Raw genomic sequence first — 19,535 nt, forward strand, 5'->3', positions numbered from 1 at the left:
AAGGTGAATACAGGTGGCAATCAATTCAATCAATCAATCAATACTAATCTGCATTTAGGGCAGTCGCCCAGGTGGCAGATTCCCTATCTGTTGTTTTCCTAGCCTTTTCTTAAACAATTTCAATGACATTGGAAATTTATTGAACATCTCCCTTGGTAGGTTATTCCAATCCCTAACTCCCCTTCCTATACATGAATATTTGCTCCAATTTGTCCTCTTGAATTCCAACATTACCTCTATATTGTGATCTTTCCTACTTTTAAAGATGCCACTCAAGAAGACTAGGAACACAGGAGAAACACAAAAAGGAGAGAAGGAACTCACCAGGTCTACATACAAGTAATGAAAAAGAATTAATAAATGCAAATAAAGTCATACATAGAAAGGGACACATAGTAGGAAACACATAATTGACAGGTCAATGTGGGAAAAATAGAAAGAAAACACAGAAGAACAAGGACAATCTCCATAACTGCATACATTACCGTTGTGATAGTGTATATATCACACCCTCACACTATATGTAGAAGTGAGAGATATTATTGTCAGTATTCGATTTTTATTATTATAATTATTTCATTTAAATATTTATTCTTAATATTGTAAGCTGGAAGGTCTCCATATGTGGTATGAGTAATTTGTTTTGTAGGAGGGCTGGGAAAATCATTGCTATAATAACTCAGGAAATTTGGATGAGTCATGTGTATATCCCAGTCTGAGGAGATGGACTTCCTGTAGTCGGGAAGTTCTATGACTCATGTGAAACAACGTAGGGTCCGTTGATCTTGTAATCGCCTTGTGACACTGGAAGAGATTCAGGGTGTGGTCTTGAAATGTGAATCTACTCATGATTGGCTGGCCAGGATGAATCTAGACGTATCATGTGAGAGGAAAGGGGAAGGCTGAGATCTATATGTCCACACGATAAGGCGAGTGAGGGACACACACTGTACGGGAATGATGTAGTGCTGAGACACGATACGGGAGTGAAACTCGATATACGGTACTGGAGTGACACTGCTGCACTATACTGGACTGGACTTCAAATGTTTGTGGAACGTATTCTTTTTATGTTCATGGAAAATGGCTGACCTACAAACTGTGTAGTGCTAATGCACTGAGTATTGTATCACTTTGTAGCAGCCTGGTATTATATGTTGGTGAAAGCTATCTCAGACTTTCCAATAATTTATGTTCAGGAATGACAAGCGTGTGTTGTTCAAATGTAATATATCTTTAAAACAAGTGTTAGAGTCAGTGAACACAGTATTATGAGGTACAGTATCTGTGTGAAATAATAAGTGCCAATTATGTGAATCGGCAAATCGTGTTTATACAGAGACAGTGAAGGGTTTTTATCTAAATATATGTACATTGTTCAACGGACTAACTACAAATGGTGGCTTAGTTCTCGCTTTCATTTTCTCACTGTTTTCATTGTTGTTATTGTAAATATGGAGTCTTCCAGTAATATTTTGTGTGAGTATAATATGTATATTTTGGTGTGTTGATGAGGTGCTCATGCACGGATTTTATTGAGAATATAGTTAGTTATTTTAGAATCAGTGGAGTTATTGATGAACCTAGGTGCAATTCCTACCTATTTAGTCGTTTTCAGAAGGTTAAGTAAGGCCTGAAGCAGATGTACCAGTACGCAGCTTTTATGTGCACGCCCTGGGAGATAAAGAATTATCATGCTCTATTAAAATTTGAGGGATCCATTCTGGTGAACTCTGGCGCCCATACTACGAACATTTTCATTAATTACTGTTATTAATTTTATTCATTTTATTTCAATTATTTTATTAAGTTTTTGAGTAATTTTGTTTATGATCATTTATTAATATTAACAGTAAAGTTACAATTGGCGACCAGCGTGGGGCAATGATTATAGTTAATATTTATTGGTATTTATAGAAATATTACTCCGTCTTCAAATAGATCAGCAATCTCTCTTGAATTCCAGTTCTTGTTATGTGTTCCTTTTGATGTTCCTTTCTATACTACTATATTTTCACTGGAGTTCCTTTCCATTACTCTTGTGCTGACCCGAGGGGTTCCTTTCCCCCTTTTGCATTTGTTTTGTGTACCTACTCTTTTACCACCAGCATTCATTTTTATCTTTTGTCTCCTCTCTTTTCCTGTGTTTATTAGGCTTTCTTCTTTTCTTACACTTCCCAAATTAAGACTGAAGATTTGTGAAGATGGCCCCTTAATGAGTGTTAATGCCTGCCTTTCTGATGAAACTGAGAAGCAGCATAAGCTTGGCGCTGGCTAAGAAGTAATGGATGTAGAAGAACTGGTATTGATGAGGGGAAAACCAGTCCTTTTTAAGACGACACTGTATGAAGATGTGGAGATTGTCCTTGTCCTTTAGTGTTATCTATCTGTTTCTACCTCTTCTCCACTGATCTGTCATTTTGTTTTCCTTCATCATCATCATCTATTTTCATTTACCCTTGTCCACCTCCTGCCAGGTCGGAGTGTTGAGGGCACTTCTCCACCATTGCCTCTCCTTCCACTACTCCTCTTCAGTTATTGTATTCCAGTCCAGTCTTCTTTTTCTTATACTATTCTTGACAGAGTCCATCCATCTTGCACTCTGCCTCCCTCTTGCCCACTTTCCTTCTGTCTTAGCCTCCAACACTTGTTTGGTATCCTTCCCTCCTGCATCCTCATAACATGTCCAAACCATCTCAATTTATTCTTCTCCATCCTATCACTCAGTTTTTCTATCCCTATCTCTTTTCAGACCTCAATATTTCTTACTCTGCCTCTCCTACCATACTTCTCAGGAACTTCATGGTGTGAATTTTACTCTCATTACTTGCTGTCAAAGTCCAAATCTCTGATGCATATGTTAATATAGGGGTATAGTACATGTACATTATCTCTTTACATTTCTTTCTCCACACTTCTCTGTTCCACACCAGGTTCTTTACATTCTGGTAGAACGTATTTCTCGCGTGTACCATTTTGCTGATCTCCTTATCCACCTTGCATTTTGCATTATTTCACTTTCCAAATATTTGCATTATTCAACAACCTCAAGGTTTTTGTCCCCTGATACTAACAATTTCTTTACCTTCTCTTCCTCTTGTCATCACCACTGTTCTGCTCTTCTCCACACTTAATTAACATACCATATTTTCCAATATTTTTAATTTAAAGCCTCTAGTTTGATTTGCACTTCTGTATTGTTGACCCCCAGATCACCATGTCATCTGCAAACAACAATATTTTTGTATCCCCTCCATATCTTGCCTTTGTTTCCTTTAGAATTTCATCCATAACCATTATAAACATAAGTGAAGACAATACACTTCCCTGTTTTAGTCCAGTTTGGTTTCTAAACCACTCTGTTTTCCCCACTGGAGTCTTAGACACAACTGGAACAATACATTGCTTTCACTATTAGATTTAGATTGCACATTCCACTCATGCGTAATGGTGTTTGCATATGCAGCAAGGCGCGTCTTGCCTCGTCTCGAGTTAGAAAAATGTACGCCTCTAGTATCCAGTTACGTGTACCTACAGTAGCCGTCAGATTCTGTACTTAAAGCACTCATTCGTGTATCTCCCAGTGCATACAATGCCCGAATGCGTATCGTTTATAATTATGTTATACTGCGTCAAAATAGACCTCGGTATAAATGAACGCCCTAGTCGCTTGTTGACACGTATTTACGAAAATGAGAAGGCCCGTGGTTGGCTATTTGCATATTCGGAACAAACAACATTCAGCTCCGACTACCTGCAGGCCTACGACACGCTGCTCGCCGCAGATTGTGGGGACAACGCTCTCGAGATTTCTCGAAATGTCTCGCGAGAAATAATGCCTGCGCTAGCCTCGAGAAATCCCGAGAAATCTCGATACCTCGTCTCAGACTGCCCATCACTACCTACAACCACTCCACTCGTGTTCTCTTATTTTCAACAGCAGCGTATTCTTCACCATCTTACTGTGCATTTGTTAGATATATTTGATAATGGTGGTCATTTATATACAGGTCATTCGGGAACCCTGGTGACGAGTTTGAAGGCCGCTGGCGGCGCTGTTATCAACTTCAGCATGTCAAAATGGGACGTGATGATTCACATCGGTACTGAGAACGTGTGTGTAGAGTTTTGTGACATTAGCTGCAATGATGCCGAAGCTGATTGACCCTTATTGGGAGGGCTACACAACAGCCCTTTCCAATGATTTTATAGCTATTCTGTAATCCAAGCAATGTGCAAGAAGCGTGATTTCTTGATATCAAAGAAAGGGATCAGTGCTGTATTGAATTAAAAAGGCATAGGTTAATTCCAGAGGGGAAAAAAAACAGGCAAATCCACGACCAGTCGCCAGCTGTTTACCAAAAATGGTGAGGAAAGTGAAGGCCCTCAAACCAGGTGGTAACCCTGCCCCCAAAGGATTATCGCACATAAGTTTGGGGATCAGTTAACACCATAATCAGCCAGGACCTGCAATTGAAAAGCGGCATAAGCGTCGAGTTCACAAGCGGTTGCCACGTCACACTAACACCAGAAAGCTGTATGAGGGCTATGTGGCAAGGGACAGATGGAAAAATGTGGTGACATTAGACGAAGCATATGTGTACCTTAGTGACTGTAGCAAATTCTGCTTGATTGACTACAGCCCTAGAGAAAAAAATACCAAACATTGTACAAAGAATGCCAGGAAAGTTTTCCAAGGGGTTTCATATTCTTCGCTGGATACTGCTACAACGGCAAGTTAACCATTCGTTGTGTCGCTAATAATGTGAAGGTGAACTTTACTTAATTTCAGCAAGAGATTTTAACACCCATTTACAACACAGATATCCCAGGACTGTATGGGAGTGCGAAAAACCAGGTATGGTTACATCAAGATAAAGCATCCAGCCACACCTCTCATTCGACGTGTCTGTTCTTAGAGAGAATAGAGATGGAAACTGGAATCCATGTACTTCTGTGCATTTAGACTCCTAAAAAGGGCCTTAGGAATTAAATGTCCACGCATTATCAATGGCCTCTGGAAAGCCTTAGGAGGAATGCAATAAGATAGACATGCTAGCTCTGTGAAAAAGTCTGTTGCAGTCGAAATTGTGTTGTTGGGCTATAGCTAGAAATGATGGCTTTCCAACTGAGCATGATCGTTGGTGGAGACATGGCTTTTCGTGAACTAATTGCCCTTCAAACATCATCCCTAGAGATCCTGAATGACCTTCTGTGTTTATAGTTCCGTTTCTATGAGTTTCGACTTGACAGTTCCGTTTCTATGAGTTTCGGCTTGCCAGTTCCGTTTCTATGAGTTTCGACTTGCCAGTTCCGTTTCTATGAGTTTCGACTTGACAGTTAACCGGAAGTCAGACATTGGGGCCAAATTGTTACAAGTACTAACAGCTGATTCACGATACAAAACACGAACGGAAATACATTTACTCGAATATGAGTCCAGAATCAATTATTCTTTGTAGCAACATGCATAACTCACGTAAGATTAACAATAATGCATAATATATTTAGGATAACGCTATAAAAATAGATCAGTGCTCGAACAGATAAAACGTGAGAAAATGAAATTAAATTTCTACTCACCATCCAGAAGATTCAATTTCTTCTAAGGAAGGAAAAAATCCTACAAAGGGAATACACTCATTTCTGAGTGGCAAACAACCTTATGCCCATGCCTCCTGGCTATTTTATCCATTATGTAAGCTGAGTACTAGGGCCTCTTTTGTTTCACAAGATGCACGATTTCCCCCTTCCTCACATCACCGTGAACTGCTCCTTCAACCACTCAATGAAATTATTTCTAACCGACATTGTTGGTGCTTTGTCAAGAATGACCAAATGAACTGACAAAGACCGTGAAAGGAACTGAGCACAATACAACACACAGCTGATAGCACATGGTTATAGTAAACAACAGATCGACAACACTGGTAACCGGAACTAGAATCTAACGCGCTCTATTGGGGCGATCGGCTGCCTATGATTGGTTGTTTATTAATTCACTTAGCCTCCGCCAAAAGGCAGCGCTCAAATGTCAAATCGAAACTCATAAGAACTGAATAGTACTTGACCCCCTGCCTCAGCTTTTGAAGCAATGCTGTTATCTCATAGCAGGCACGCTTCGCAACGTCACTAACAAATGCCAGACGTTCTCTGGTCTCTGCTAAATGAGAGGGAAATATTTGAATTGTACACGGGGAAAAAAGGGAGAATGTCAAAGTAAAACAAAAACGTGAATTAACACTACGGTGCCCATAACTTATATACTTTATGGTCAGGAGAACAGTTTAAGACAATGTCCAACCAAGTAAAGGGAAAAGTCACGGAAATATAACAAGTTTCAGGATACATGTACAGTTGATGAAAGGGGAATGTCACCACAGAACAAGAAACAAGGGGGGGAATGTCAGCTTGGTATGTTGCAACACTGTTTTACACAACGTTGCGTTGATAGTTGTTTCATCTTACCGTGTGTTAGTTGTTCATGACTGTGGTTTATTGCGTAGTTTGCATACAATTGCTGAAGAAGAGAATGGTACGGTAACACAAGAATGGCATCAACCAAGAAGATACCCTGCCTAGTGTCGGTCGAGTGATTGAGGTAACAAAGAAACTTAAGGTATAATCTCATGGACAAGGGAAAGACTGTCATTGAATAGGTTGCAGTGTTTTACAAACATTTCTGAGGACAACAGAAAAAGGCTTTTTCATGACTAATCTGCTCAGTACTAGAAGTGAACAGAGTAGTTACTTATCTGGTCTAATAAACATTAAGCCAGTTGCTCAAAGGAGGTCTAGGAAAACCGAATTTAAAGCACAGTTTCATTATCAGAGTTACAGGTATAAGGTTAGAATCCCAGTAGACGGGCACATGGTTGAAAGAAATGTATGTTACAAAGCATTTCTGTCCATCTTCGGTATTTCTAAGAAACGGTCAGAGACCTCACAAAAAATTTAAGGCTGGTGCACCCCAGTTCGACAGACGCGGAAAACATACAAATCGACCAAAAAAGGGTTCAGAATTAATACGGTACTGCGTTCTATTGAGGATCACAAATACACAAAGAGTGTACTTTCCAGATAGCTTATCAGTTAAGAAAATGCATGCTATGTTTATGAATAAGAATCCCAATATTCCTGTGTCATATGAAACCTACCAGAAAATATTCTGTAACAAATTAAATATAAGTTTTGGATATCCTCGTACGGGTACGTGCAATACATGCGACACTTATGCGGCTGAGGTTAAAATTAGGATGACAAAAATGGAATCACTTAACAAAGATTGTGCAGAGCGAAAGGAAATTGAAGCTCAATTTATATCAAAACGCATTGCATCTTAAAAAGGCTGAACAGTTTTGTACACGTAAACGACTTGCAAGGCTTACTTCCAAGAAAGATTTTGATAGGGAAGCAATAGCGATGGATTTCGAAAAGAATTTATGCATACCTAATTTATCCACTAACGACGTGTATTACCACGGACAGTTGTCACTGTTCTCCTTCAATATACATGTTTTGTCTAGTGGACATTCAGTATTCTATACATACCCACAGACAGTTTCACATAAAGCAACAGATGAAGTGTATTCTGTGTTACATCATTTTATATTTTGTGAACTTGGCGACAAGATAAAACACTTGACAATCTACTGTGATTCTGCATGTGGCCAGAACAAGAACTGGACTATTTTCAGATTTCTCCGCTTTGTAGCACATCATGCAAGACTGGGCGCATCATTTTAGGAGTGCCAGAAATAAGCGGTCCCCTTTCCATGTACCGTAATCGAAGTTGATCAACCAATGATTAGACAATGGACCACGTTTTTGACTCCCTTGTACAGAAAAGTTTTCCCTTTTGAAACAAGACCTATAAGGGAACTTGTCATCTCCATTGAGCATCCACGATTCATGAAATCCAGGGACAGTTACAATGGCCATTGTGAAAGACCTACCGTATTGTAAATGTTCCAAGATCAACTACACAGTTCCCAGAAACACAAGTTAGTGAGTTTGTTCTTCCAGAGATATCTTATGAATCTAAGTGCAAAGTTAGCAGTGGCGGCCGGTCAATACGTGCTACCGGGCTCCAGCACGTAGCTTGGAACTGTAAGGAATTAATTATTATCAGTACAATTATCCTGGTGCCTTTTCTTTGTTTTGAGTACGGTATGAATTTGTGTTTTGTGAAAATCAGGACGAGATCTGTCGAACACCTAGCTCTGTTCTCCCGGGGAACTCCTCTCGTGCTCATGTGAAATGAGCTCTGGCCTGTAACCTGGAGGAAGCAATACGCAGGCGCAGCCAAGCTTGCAACACTCCCCGTAGCCGATGGAGTATACCATCAGCCGGGATCAACTTTCACTGATCCCGTCTATAGTTACTTGTCCTCCTGCAAGGGGGTAGAAGTGCTCGATGCCTCCTGCTACCCTGATGTTGAACGTGATAAGTGATTCTGCCACTAGAGAGCAGCATCGTCTGGGCTCAAATGTACAGCGTAACTGGGGGCAATCTATCGCAAACATAACGTTGTTATTAAGGTAACCAACCAATATCGATCTTCCTTTTGTGTCAAAAATAAGGAATTCGTACGTGAGTCAAAGAATCTTGGACTGACCCCAAATGTTATCCCACATTAGAAGGTAAATTATGCTGGTAATAGAGGAGGTCTCAATGATTCAGTTGGTTGGCAGCACTTTCAGTTGCTTTATGCGGTGTTTGATCTCGCGGTTATATTGTTGGTGCGTGTTTTTCTATCACTGTGTTAGTGTTAAATTTCATATGGAGATTTATCCAATTATTTATCCACTACAGTGTATATCAAGTGAAATTAAACTAGTGTTCTTAGTGAGGATCTATATTTCCAAGATCCTGTTTGTACTGAAGATTGAAAACAGCGTATTTAGCGTTTTTTGTAGCACGTAGGACGATTTTTTCACGAGCCGCCACTGAAAGTTAGTGTACATGATGTTGTTCCACTTTCGCAAACATACTGAGAATATTGAGATTTTAAATTTGTAATTAATTTCTATTTCAGGTTTACATCCAATCTCTGCAGCAAAATTTTCTGATCTGTACGTCCTTAGATCATTTTGTGGACCTTCATTGATACACTTCCTCACTATTAATTGACAGGGTAATAATGTTCTTTGTTAGGGTTTGTTAAAAGTGACATTCCTCTTTATTTCCGTGATAATGTATTCATAAGACTGCATTCTCCTTTATTTTTGTGACAAATGTGTACTGGTATTTACTTCATTTTCAATTTTTCTTTTTTTTTCTTTTTTTCAAATACAAAACTTCATTCTACATTTTCATTATTATCTATGTACAATACCAATACATTAGGCTAACTTTACATAATACTTTATGTACATGTATTATTGTAGAAAATATTAAAGATTGAAACTTTCAAACTGTATTATCTCAGTTTGCAGAAAATATGACATTCCCTATTTTCCCATGTACCCTTCATTTCTTTAATAGATATAGGAAAGATTTGCTGATTGGGGCAGATGTAGGTAGTTGATAAGTTAATGACAGGGAAACTGAAATTATTGGATTCAGGCTTAGTAGCTACTGAAACGAAATGGGGGGGGGGGGGACTCTGATGGGGAAAGTCCCATATCATTCTTCAACTAACTTCTCACTAGAGGTTATTTCTCTGCTTATTAATGATTTCAGTGACCTGTGGAGATTAGATGCCATTGGTATAAGGGACTCCAATTGCTTTGCCATCATTTAAGAAAAAGCTAGGAAAACAACAGATAGGGAATCTTCCACCTGGGCGACTGCCCTAAATGCAGATCAGTAGTGATTAATTGATTCTCAGACACTCCGAATACAAAAGATTAAAAAGATCAGGAGATTTGATCAAATTTTCAGGTGCACTGGCGTAGCCAAATGTTTCCTGAAACTAGAGCGAGGATCAGCCGTTGTTTTACGTACTGTACGAACAACTTGCAAACTTATGCCGAAATGTTAAATTAACGTGGCGGCAAAGTATCTATTAGCAAGGCTCAATAGGACCATATATAATTCTCCATATTTGTACTGCTTGAATGAAAGGAAAACACTCAGGATTGGGATGCGCGGGGATATTTCCCTGTAGAGGCCTCAGTATTGGAAATGTAACCGTGTGTTGATAAATGTCAAGAGATGAGGAAAGGGCAGTTAGAGAGGGACTACTCAGTACGGGGCCGGAACGTGACTACCGAGGTAATGAGGGCCACCGCCAGAAACAATTGCAAGCTTACAACATCGTGTCAGTTTTTTGCTCATCGGTTCCAGGAAACAATAATGTTCTAAGGATCCTCGGGTTGTACCGTGGTTGAGAGATGTACTGTGTTTAAGTTGCAGCGATGGGAAGACTGTGACAGGATTGTGAGCTGCATGTTATTTACTCATTTAGTGCCATATAAGTAACTTCTTTTGAAGAAGGACCGGTTTGTCACTAAGAAGCCAAAACTATGTGCATCCTCGGTAAGTTATGAAAAAGTGTTTTATTCTAACAGTAGCAAGACAGATCGCGGATGCGTGCCTCAGTTCTACAGGTAGGCCTGTATATTTTGTCACATGCCCGGGGACTGTTTGGAACCCCAAATGGCACCATCAAATGTGCGGGTAACTATTTTGTAATTAGTGGGCGTGATAACTCATTTCCAATGGCTCTATCTTCTCATCAAGACAGCCGAGGGTTGAATCACAGTTGATGCATGAAACATTTTTAAAATGGGAAGTCACGTTCTAACGATTTGAATTCTACTTAAAACACTAGATCCCGCCCCTTACCTTTCTTTAGTACTTTTGAGCCATAACCGCATCATTTATGGTGGTTTATTTTGAGTATCCAACCATTCTTCGGGCTTACATTGTACCTTAAATGGTGAGTGGATGCAGTGGCGTACCCACAAAATAATTTCAGTGGGTGGGGTATCAGTCCAGGCCAGTATCGTGGATACGACTTTTCCTTGGAAGGGGGTGTGAAAAGATTTTGAATTTGCTTTACGTCGAACGGTAGGTCTTACGGCGACGATGGGAAAGGAAAGGGCTAGGAGTGGGAAGGAAGCGGTCGTAGTCTTAATTAAGGTACAGCCCTAGTATTTGCCTGGTGTGAAAATGGGAAACCACGGAAAACGATGTTTAGGGCTGCCGACAGTGAGGTTCGAACCCACTATCTCCCGGATGCAATCGCACAGCTGTGCGCCCCTAACCGCACGGCCAACTCGCCCGGTGGATATGAAAAGAGAACCGGTCCTACCGAGTGCTATGACGGATCTTCAGTAGATATTGATGGTTTTGATTGTTACCATATACAATCATAGCTTCTGTACTCTTAACATAAACTGGCCGCATTATTGAAACTGTTCGTAAAATTTATAATATCGTTCTTCGTTTGTGAGGAAGTAGAATCTTCATTTAATTTGTCTTCTTAAGAAAAGGAACCACTTTGGTTCCACGCCCCGTGACCTTCCAGGTCGTAGATATTTCGATTACGGGAGACTCAAGGCTAACTCTACTGCACCCACAAACATGGCTGTATCTTCCCCATCCCATGCCTTTCTTAGCTCTGTCAGTGCCAGGAGTCGAATGCAGGATGCCTTAAATCAAATTATAAAATAAGGAGATATAAAAGTAACCAGCCGGCCCCACGATGTAGGGGTAGTGTGCCTGCCTCTTACTGGAAGATCTGGGTTCGATTCCCGGCCAGGTCAGGAATTTTTACCTGGATCTGAGGGCTGGTTCGAGGTACACTCAGCCCACGTGCTTATAACTGAGGAGCTATCTGACGGTGAGATGGCGGCACCGGTCTAGAAAGCCAACAACAACGGCGGAGAGGATTCGTCGTGCTGACCACACGTCACCTCGTAATCTGCAGGCCTTCGGGCTGAACAGCGGTCGCTTGGTAAGGGATGGCCCATCGGGGCTGTTACGCCATGGAGTTTGGTTTGGAAAAGTGAACAGGGAAGGAAGCGACACCCCTGCAAGGCTCTTTAGCTTCCAGCTAGTTCTTCTGTTCGATCTGGTGCATTTAGGACAATTGGAAAACGTACGCCTTAATTAATGCTCCTCATAAAATCTATAACAATAATCACAAACGCCTCCTTTTCATGTGGCTCAGTTGGTTGAGTCGCTGTCCTTCTGAGTCCGAGTTCGCAGGTTCAAATCCAGGCTTGGGTCGGTAGTCCTTAAAAGGGTGTTGAAATGGCAACAGCTTCATGTCGTTGGTTTCTGGCAAGTTTATAAAAATTATTGAAAATGAAAATGAAAACCTACAACCTGTTTTCCAGTCATTGACCGGGTCAGGGATGGAATGAATGAAGCAGATATAGGCTGTTAGTACGATGGGGTCGCCACTCCCAAAGTGATTTATTAATGACTGATAGATGCTATGCAATGAGAATGGAGAGTGTTGCTGGAATGAAAGATGACATGGAAAACCGGAGTACCCGGAGAAAACCCTGTCCCGCCTCCCCTTTGTCCAGCACAAATCTCACATGGAGTGACCGGGATTTGAACCACGGTATCCAGCGGTGAGAGGCCAACGCGCTGCCGTCTGAGCCACGGAGGCTCTTATAAAAATTATTATACATACGAATATTAGCGTCACAAAACCATAACTATATACTACTATATTCTGTATCCCAGGCATGCGAGGGAAACTATTTAACAATTTGCTGTGTCGAACCGACACAGATACGTCTTATGGCGACGGTGGGAAAGGAAAGGCCTAGAAGTGAGAAGGAAGCGGCCGCACAGTGCGTAATTTCAGGAATCTAGCCGGCCAAAAATCGTATCTCGGGAACTAATGGACCGATTTACATAAAACTTAGTATGTAACTGCTATTATTGGAGATAATTAAGTGTGCGGTCAATAAAGCACAAAGAATAAATTACTACGCCAGGAATAGAATTAGTAACCTTTGTAATTTTAATCATATTTGTTATAGCTTTATGAAATTAAATAGATGTTAATAGTGGGGCATGCTGTTTAGTATGTTTAAAAATAGTTTGCCAAACAATTTATTCATTAGATGCAGTTACATCAGAATCGCTATCGTCACTGTCATTATCTCCTCTGGAAGAACCAGATACAGGAGGCTCAGACAGTAAGTTGAGTACTTCTCGTGAAAGCGGAATCAACTTCCTTTTCCTTGATTTCTCTAAGCTGGTAATATAAGGGTCCGATAATATAAGCAGCCTAAGAAAAAGGTAGTATTTGTGTCTTTCTGGAAGTTTTCCTGTTATCTTTTTCCTGGTCTCCTGGGCTTCCTGGGAGAGTTGTCCAATAAGTATAATACAGTGCCTAATGACCTCCTCTCCATGACCCAAGAGTTTGTGCAAAGCTACAGGCATGTAGTACGATTTGTATTCTTGTAAGTATAATTGTATAGTTTCCTTTGCGTACATGTCAAATGACACTTTATCAATGGCATACCCACACGAAAGAGTTTCTACGATGGCACGTAGATGGTTTATTAAATTTATGTCTACTCCAGTAATATCCGTAGAAGTGGAAGCCTCTCTGAAGAATCTTCTAGCGGTTTCCATCATTGGTATTGCCAGCACTTTGCTTCGGATACCAACCAATAGAAGCGTTTCCTCCCTGAACTTCTGTAGTGAAGTCATCTACAGTATTTATTTATTGCGTGTGTATTTTAGGCTTTAAATCAGTGCGTAAATGTATTGTGTTGAATGAGAGTTATGCGATAAGTCCAGGCGTGTGATTTATTTCTTTAACATGAATACTGTGATCTTTTGTAGTCATTGCGTCTATTTTTTAGCTTTGATTGTCTGGATAAATTTATTACATGGAATTAAATACATCCCCCGCCCCTCGAGCCCATATAATTATTTGTCTATTTTCTCTCGCAATTTGCCTTATATTTAGTGCTGAGGTTTCTTATGTGCCGTAGTTTACCTCTGGTTCTGTACAAACCAAAAGTGGCTTCTGTAAACCCCACGTCCCCTTTAGTTCATAAAAGTAATTTGTAGCTTAGTTTCTTCAGCCTTTTGTCTTTAACTTACATACTGAATTTCAGAAATTTATGTGCTGCCGTATTCCCGTGATGGCGTTGAGCGGAGCCGTTCGATATGGCAACCCTGTTGTCATAAGAGCAATACTGTTTTCTTAACATGGAATGGCAGGCTCATCCTGACATTGTTGTGATGCACGTCCTTCTGCAAGGCTCATTCTCCGCTCGAACCATCTCTTATTGTACTTCAGCAGACCCTTTTTCTACTATATTTTGTCCAGCGTGATCGAATTTTAACACACAAAATACTGACAGATTTCATTATTGACTTGGATATATCCTCGGAACAATCCTCAAAGCCTAAATGTTCAATTACAACATTCACAATATCATCGTTCCGCTTATATTCCCTGCTGTTCCTCAACAGCTCGAAAACCGATCTCCGGGTTACAGAGTACATGGCTTCTGAAATTTTTTTATTACTCTCATGGTCGCGCCTGGTCGCAGCAAAAAGTCACAATTTTCTATTCATTAAAGTATAGATAACTCATCCGAAACACTTTCATTGCGGAAATCAAAGGCAATCCATTTTGAAAGTCAGCTCAAATTTGTATAATTAGATAGCGCTTGGACACCGTGTACCTGAATTTTTAGTGCATATTCCGGACAACAATATAGTAATTTTCAGAAAATGCTACATACTATATAAAACACACACCTTCATCTAATATAATCACATTGCAAGCTAAAGAAATATTTAGTTCTGACGTCTATACTGAGCCCTCACATAATAATAACTGCGCGCTCGCCTCGCCAGAATATGATGCTCTAACGGAGGAGAGCCACTTTAGGCCTTCGCTGTGATTAGATAATCAGACAGCGCGACTTTTCAGTACTTAATTACTGTACCCAAGAGTCTTATAAACACGACTCACAGAAAATGCGCACCAAGGACAAGGGTTGAAAATATCATTTTTGGCCGGCTGGATGCTGAAAATTACCCACTGTGGGCCGTGGCCTTAATTAAGTTATACGGGAACCATTTTCAGGGCTGCCGTCAGTGGGGTTCGAATCCACTATCTCCCGGATGCAAGCTCACAGCTGTGCGGCCCTAAACTCGAGGGAAAGTAACAGGACAAGGTAAACCCTACCTACCATATGTTGTGACGTGTAGTTTGCTTTACTAACTAAAACAATATATCTATACCCATACCCTTTACATTCTATCCGTCTTACTAATAAACGGTGTATAACTTTTATACAAGGTTTATACACCGTTTATGTGAAATTCGTTACTAATAAGCCGCGTATAAGCCTCCTGTGTATACAGTACATCTGTTATAGTTATTCATTGAATTGCTTATACAAACCAGGACCCTTGTATGAGCGCTGTATAGCAGCGAGTAGCGGAAAAAGAAACGAGTGAGCAGTTTATTTTCGTGGTATTTATTGTCTACAGTACAGGTTATATAATCGTGGTGAAATATTCGACTTATCCATTTAACATTGAACACACATTGAAAGAATGGACGATAACGTGGATGATCTTCAAGGTATTTTAAAAATAGAAGACATACACCATTCAGAGGTTATGGAGGCTAGACATCTTCGTAAAGTATAACACTATAAAGAGACGGAATGTCAATGATTGACTATAAAAGAAATGATGGTTGGGCGTATTTTTGTGTAATAATGTGTTACTGCTTAATAGACTTTTGAAATTGCGAGTTTATTATACATTATCTGCCTCTACAAAGAAAGTTATCAAATTTGAGTACCCTAAAAAGGGACACGTTCCTCGACATAAAAAATGGTATAACTTAAAAACCGTACCGGTACGTAATATGATTTCCATACTTTGTAGTTGAATACGCAGAAATATGATGTATAAATGCCTAATAGAAACTTTTTTGATCAAACCTTTCTTTTAAGCTTTACTTTCTCCCGAAAAGTAAGGATTTTATGTGTACCGTACCCTTTTCAACTCGCCGATTCAATTACAATTTCTTACGTTTTCCGTACTATCCCAGATAGGAGCTTTTGATCTTTTCTTAAGCTTTTCCATTTCTTTTTTGGCGTTAATTACACAAGCAAGCTGAAGAAATGTTGAAATGAAATGTCGTATGGCTTTTAGTGCCGGGATATCCCAGGACGGGTTCGGCTCGCCAGATGCAGGTCTTTCTATTTGACACCCGTAGGCGACCTGCGCGTCGTGATGAGGATGAAATGATGATGAAGACAACACATACACCCAGCCCCCGTGCCATTGGAATTAACCAATTAGGTTAAAATCTCCGACCCTGCCGGGAATCGAACCCGGGACCCTCTGAACCGAAGGCCAGCTGACCGTTCAGCCAACGAGTCGGACTGAAGAAATGTTGATATCAATGTAAGCCCATTTCAAGCTGTCTCACGGAATGACAATGAATAACGATAAAAGAAATGATGGTTGGGCGTATTTTTTGTGTAATTATGTGTTACTGCTTAATAGACTTTTAAAATTGCGAGTTTATTATACATTATCTGCCTCTACAAAGATATTTATCAAATTTGAGTAGGTACCCTAAAAAGGGACATATTCCTCGACATAAAAAATGGTATAACTTGAAAACCGTACGTAATATGATTTCCATACTTTGTTCTTGAATTCGCAGAAATATGATGTATAAATGCCTAATAGAATCTTTTTTTATCAAACCTTTCTTTTAGCTACAAAACAGGTTTTCCTTTCTCCTAAAAAGTAAGGAATTTGGAATGTGTACACTTTTCAACTCGCGGATTCAATTACAATCGCTTAGCATACTGGCCTTTGACCTAAGGGGTCCCTGGTTTGATTCCCAGTCAGGTCAGGGATTGTAACCTTCATTGGTTAATTTCTCTGGCCTGGGGGCTGGGTGTGTGTGCTGACTTCAACATTAGAAATTACAGGTGAGCTCAAGGATCCAGAATACTGCAACAGACATAACAGTAGTTATGAACAACAACAACAACAAAATTAAATATACAAAAGGAAAAAACTTAGATTTGTAGTACATCAAGTGTGTTAACATGAGTATGAATGTACATTCTGTCTCAATATCCTGATGATTCCTTCAGTGCTGTGGAGTTAACAGCATGGATGACATCTTTGCTGATTCTGAGTGTGTTGCAGATGTCAACGAAAAAAGATGTAATCGTGCCTCCGGCTCCGACAATAAGTCCCACCATTTCAAGTTTCTTGAGAGGATATTTATTAAGATAGTAGGAGATACATGCATTGTATCTATTAACTTTTTCTTGTTTCTGATCTCCTTGGGGCTGGAGGTGGAATATTGCTGAGAACAGGTAGCCTTAGTGTGATCATACTCCGAATACATCCCGTGATTTTTTGCATAGCTTGGTTGAGTTGTACATCTATTTTCTTATATTGAGCACTATTCATCCAGGTTGGACAGCAGTATTCAGCAACAGAACATGATGGAGATAAGGCTGTGGATCGTAGGATGTACCAGCAAGTTTTTGAAGAATATTATTTCTATTTTGATTTTAGCAGCCACATTCGAGAGATGTTGCTCGAAGGCCAGAGTTACCAGTTCATGGAAAATCCAGTGGAAGCAGTCTTCAGTAGTCAATATACATCTAGTTAAAGACTGTTCTAAGCAAACACAAGGATTCAACCTTCCCAGATGTCAGTGGAGGATCATCAACCGGATCGAAATCAGACAAGGCAGTTATGAATATCTGCTACACAAATGGGGATGGGCTACCTCTGCAAATTGTGACTGTAGTGCCTCCTTGCAGACTATCCACCAAATTGCTGACTGCCCTCTTCGTGCTTTCAGAGGAACGATAATGGACATCCATCATACATCAGTTGAAGCAATTGAATGGGTCAGAGAACTAGACCTAGAATTGTAAGATTGTACAAACTTGTGACTGTGTACATTTGTCCACAATCTTTGCATATAAAATGTATATGTAAATAACTTTGCTAACTTTGATTCATGATACAATAAATAAATAAATAAATAAATAAATAAATAAATAAATAAATAAATAAATAAATAAATAAATAAATAAATAAATAAATAAATAAATAAATAAATAAATAAATAAATAAATAAATAAATAAATAAATAAATAAATAAATAAATAAATTAAATAAATAAATAAATAAATAAATAAATAAATAAATAAATAAATAAACACTTTTTCTCTTTGTCGACATCTACCGGCTGTCACATCCTGTAATATACTGTATTGTACATCAGACTACACATACACAAGAATGCTTCTCCTTAGTTCTAGAAATAATTCATTGTTTTGTGGTATTCTTTATAATTCACTCAATATCATAGTTGTAACATCCATTTCCTTTGTAGGAGAAATGTATGAAGTGGTGAAAAAGACAGTATCCTCTACCAAGAGTGGACATCCCTAGTTATGGTGGCTTAACTCAGAATATTATAAGACAAGAATGATACCTGATCGGTTCAATAATCCACGTAAGGAATGTTATCAATTAACTTTTATTTTAATTTGATGCTTGAGATATAATAAATGACATGTTTTTATTGCATCCCTGGATACATCCATTAGTTATATTGTTTGAACTAGTTATATTGGCATTGCATGTTTTGGCTAATATCCTTCTTCATATTTTTACTCTAATATATAGGGTACTGTAGATAGGTGCATGTGGTATTTCAAAACGTTGCAGTCAACTTATTGATTATATTTAGCTAATGATGACCAATGCCAGTGGCATATACTGAGGGCTACCACAGCTATCGGTGAAGCACAAACCTTAAATGAGAACTATGCAAATCTAAAGCATATTATAATGTAAGCATCTGACACATTGTTCCATTTACAAAAGTTGAAAGCAACGAGAAAATAAAAAATCGTCATACGTATTTCTGAGAGCAAGGCATCAGAGACCGATATTGCAGTCCAAGCACTGCGTCCCTCTCCCCTCGCCTACCCTCTCGCGGCTTGCTGCTGAATGTCCGATAGGCGCGGGGACCTGGGGTGATAGGTGTGCTAGGTTTTGCTTTGTCAGATTGCCACTGCTATTTTTTAATGAACAACCATGCGTTACTCATCGAATATACTTCCTCACCTCATGCTTCTGACTGAATATGTACATAGATAACAGAATGCTGGTATTTCACTCCTGTTTACTTCTATATCCTGGTAAGAAGACAAGTAATATAGTTTTCTTTTTATAGGTAGTTCTGCTGAAATGAAATGCAATCTTTCAGGTTTAGCGTTCTATTGTTGGTTGGAATAGAACCCGTGATCATGAGTCGGACACCCACTGATCTCTTAACCCTTTATAGCTTGGTGGGACATATGTGGAACACTTCCGAATTTCTTTCATAGACTCTTTGGGATCTATCTGGAACACATGAAGCTGGTGCTGCTATCTACTGGAAGACTTGTATAATGATGGCACATGGAAGTTATATACGAACATTCACTGTAGATCGTGGTGGCAGCGCCTGACCGACGTGGAACAGCTGATTCACCAGATTATGGAGGCTACACAAGTCTGTTTTGGCACAAATTGGTTATTAT

Source organism: Anabrus simplex, chromosome 1 (assembly GCF_040414725.1).
Source record: "Anabrus simplex isolate iqAnaSimp1 chromosome 1, ASM4041472v1, whole genome shotgun sequence".
Taxonomy (NCBI): Eukaryota; Metazoa; Arthropoda; class Insecta; order Orthoptera; family Tettigoniidae; genus Anabrus; species Anabrus simplex.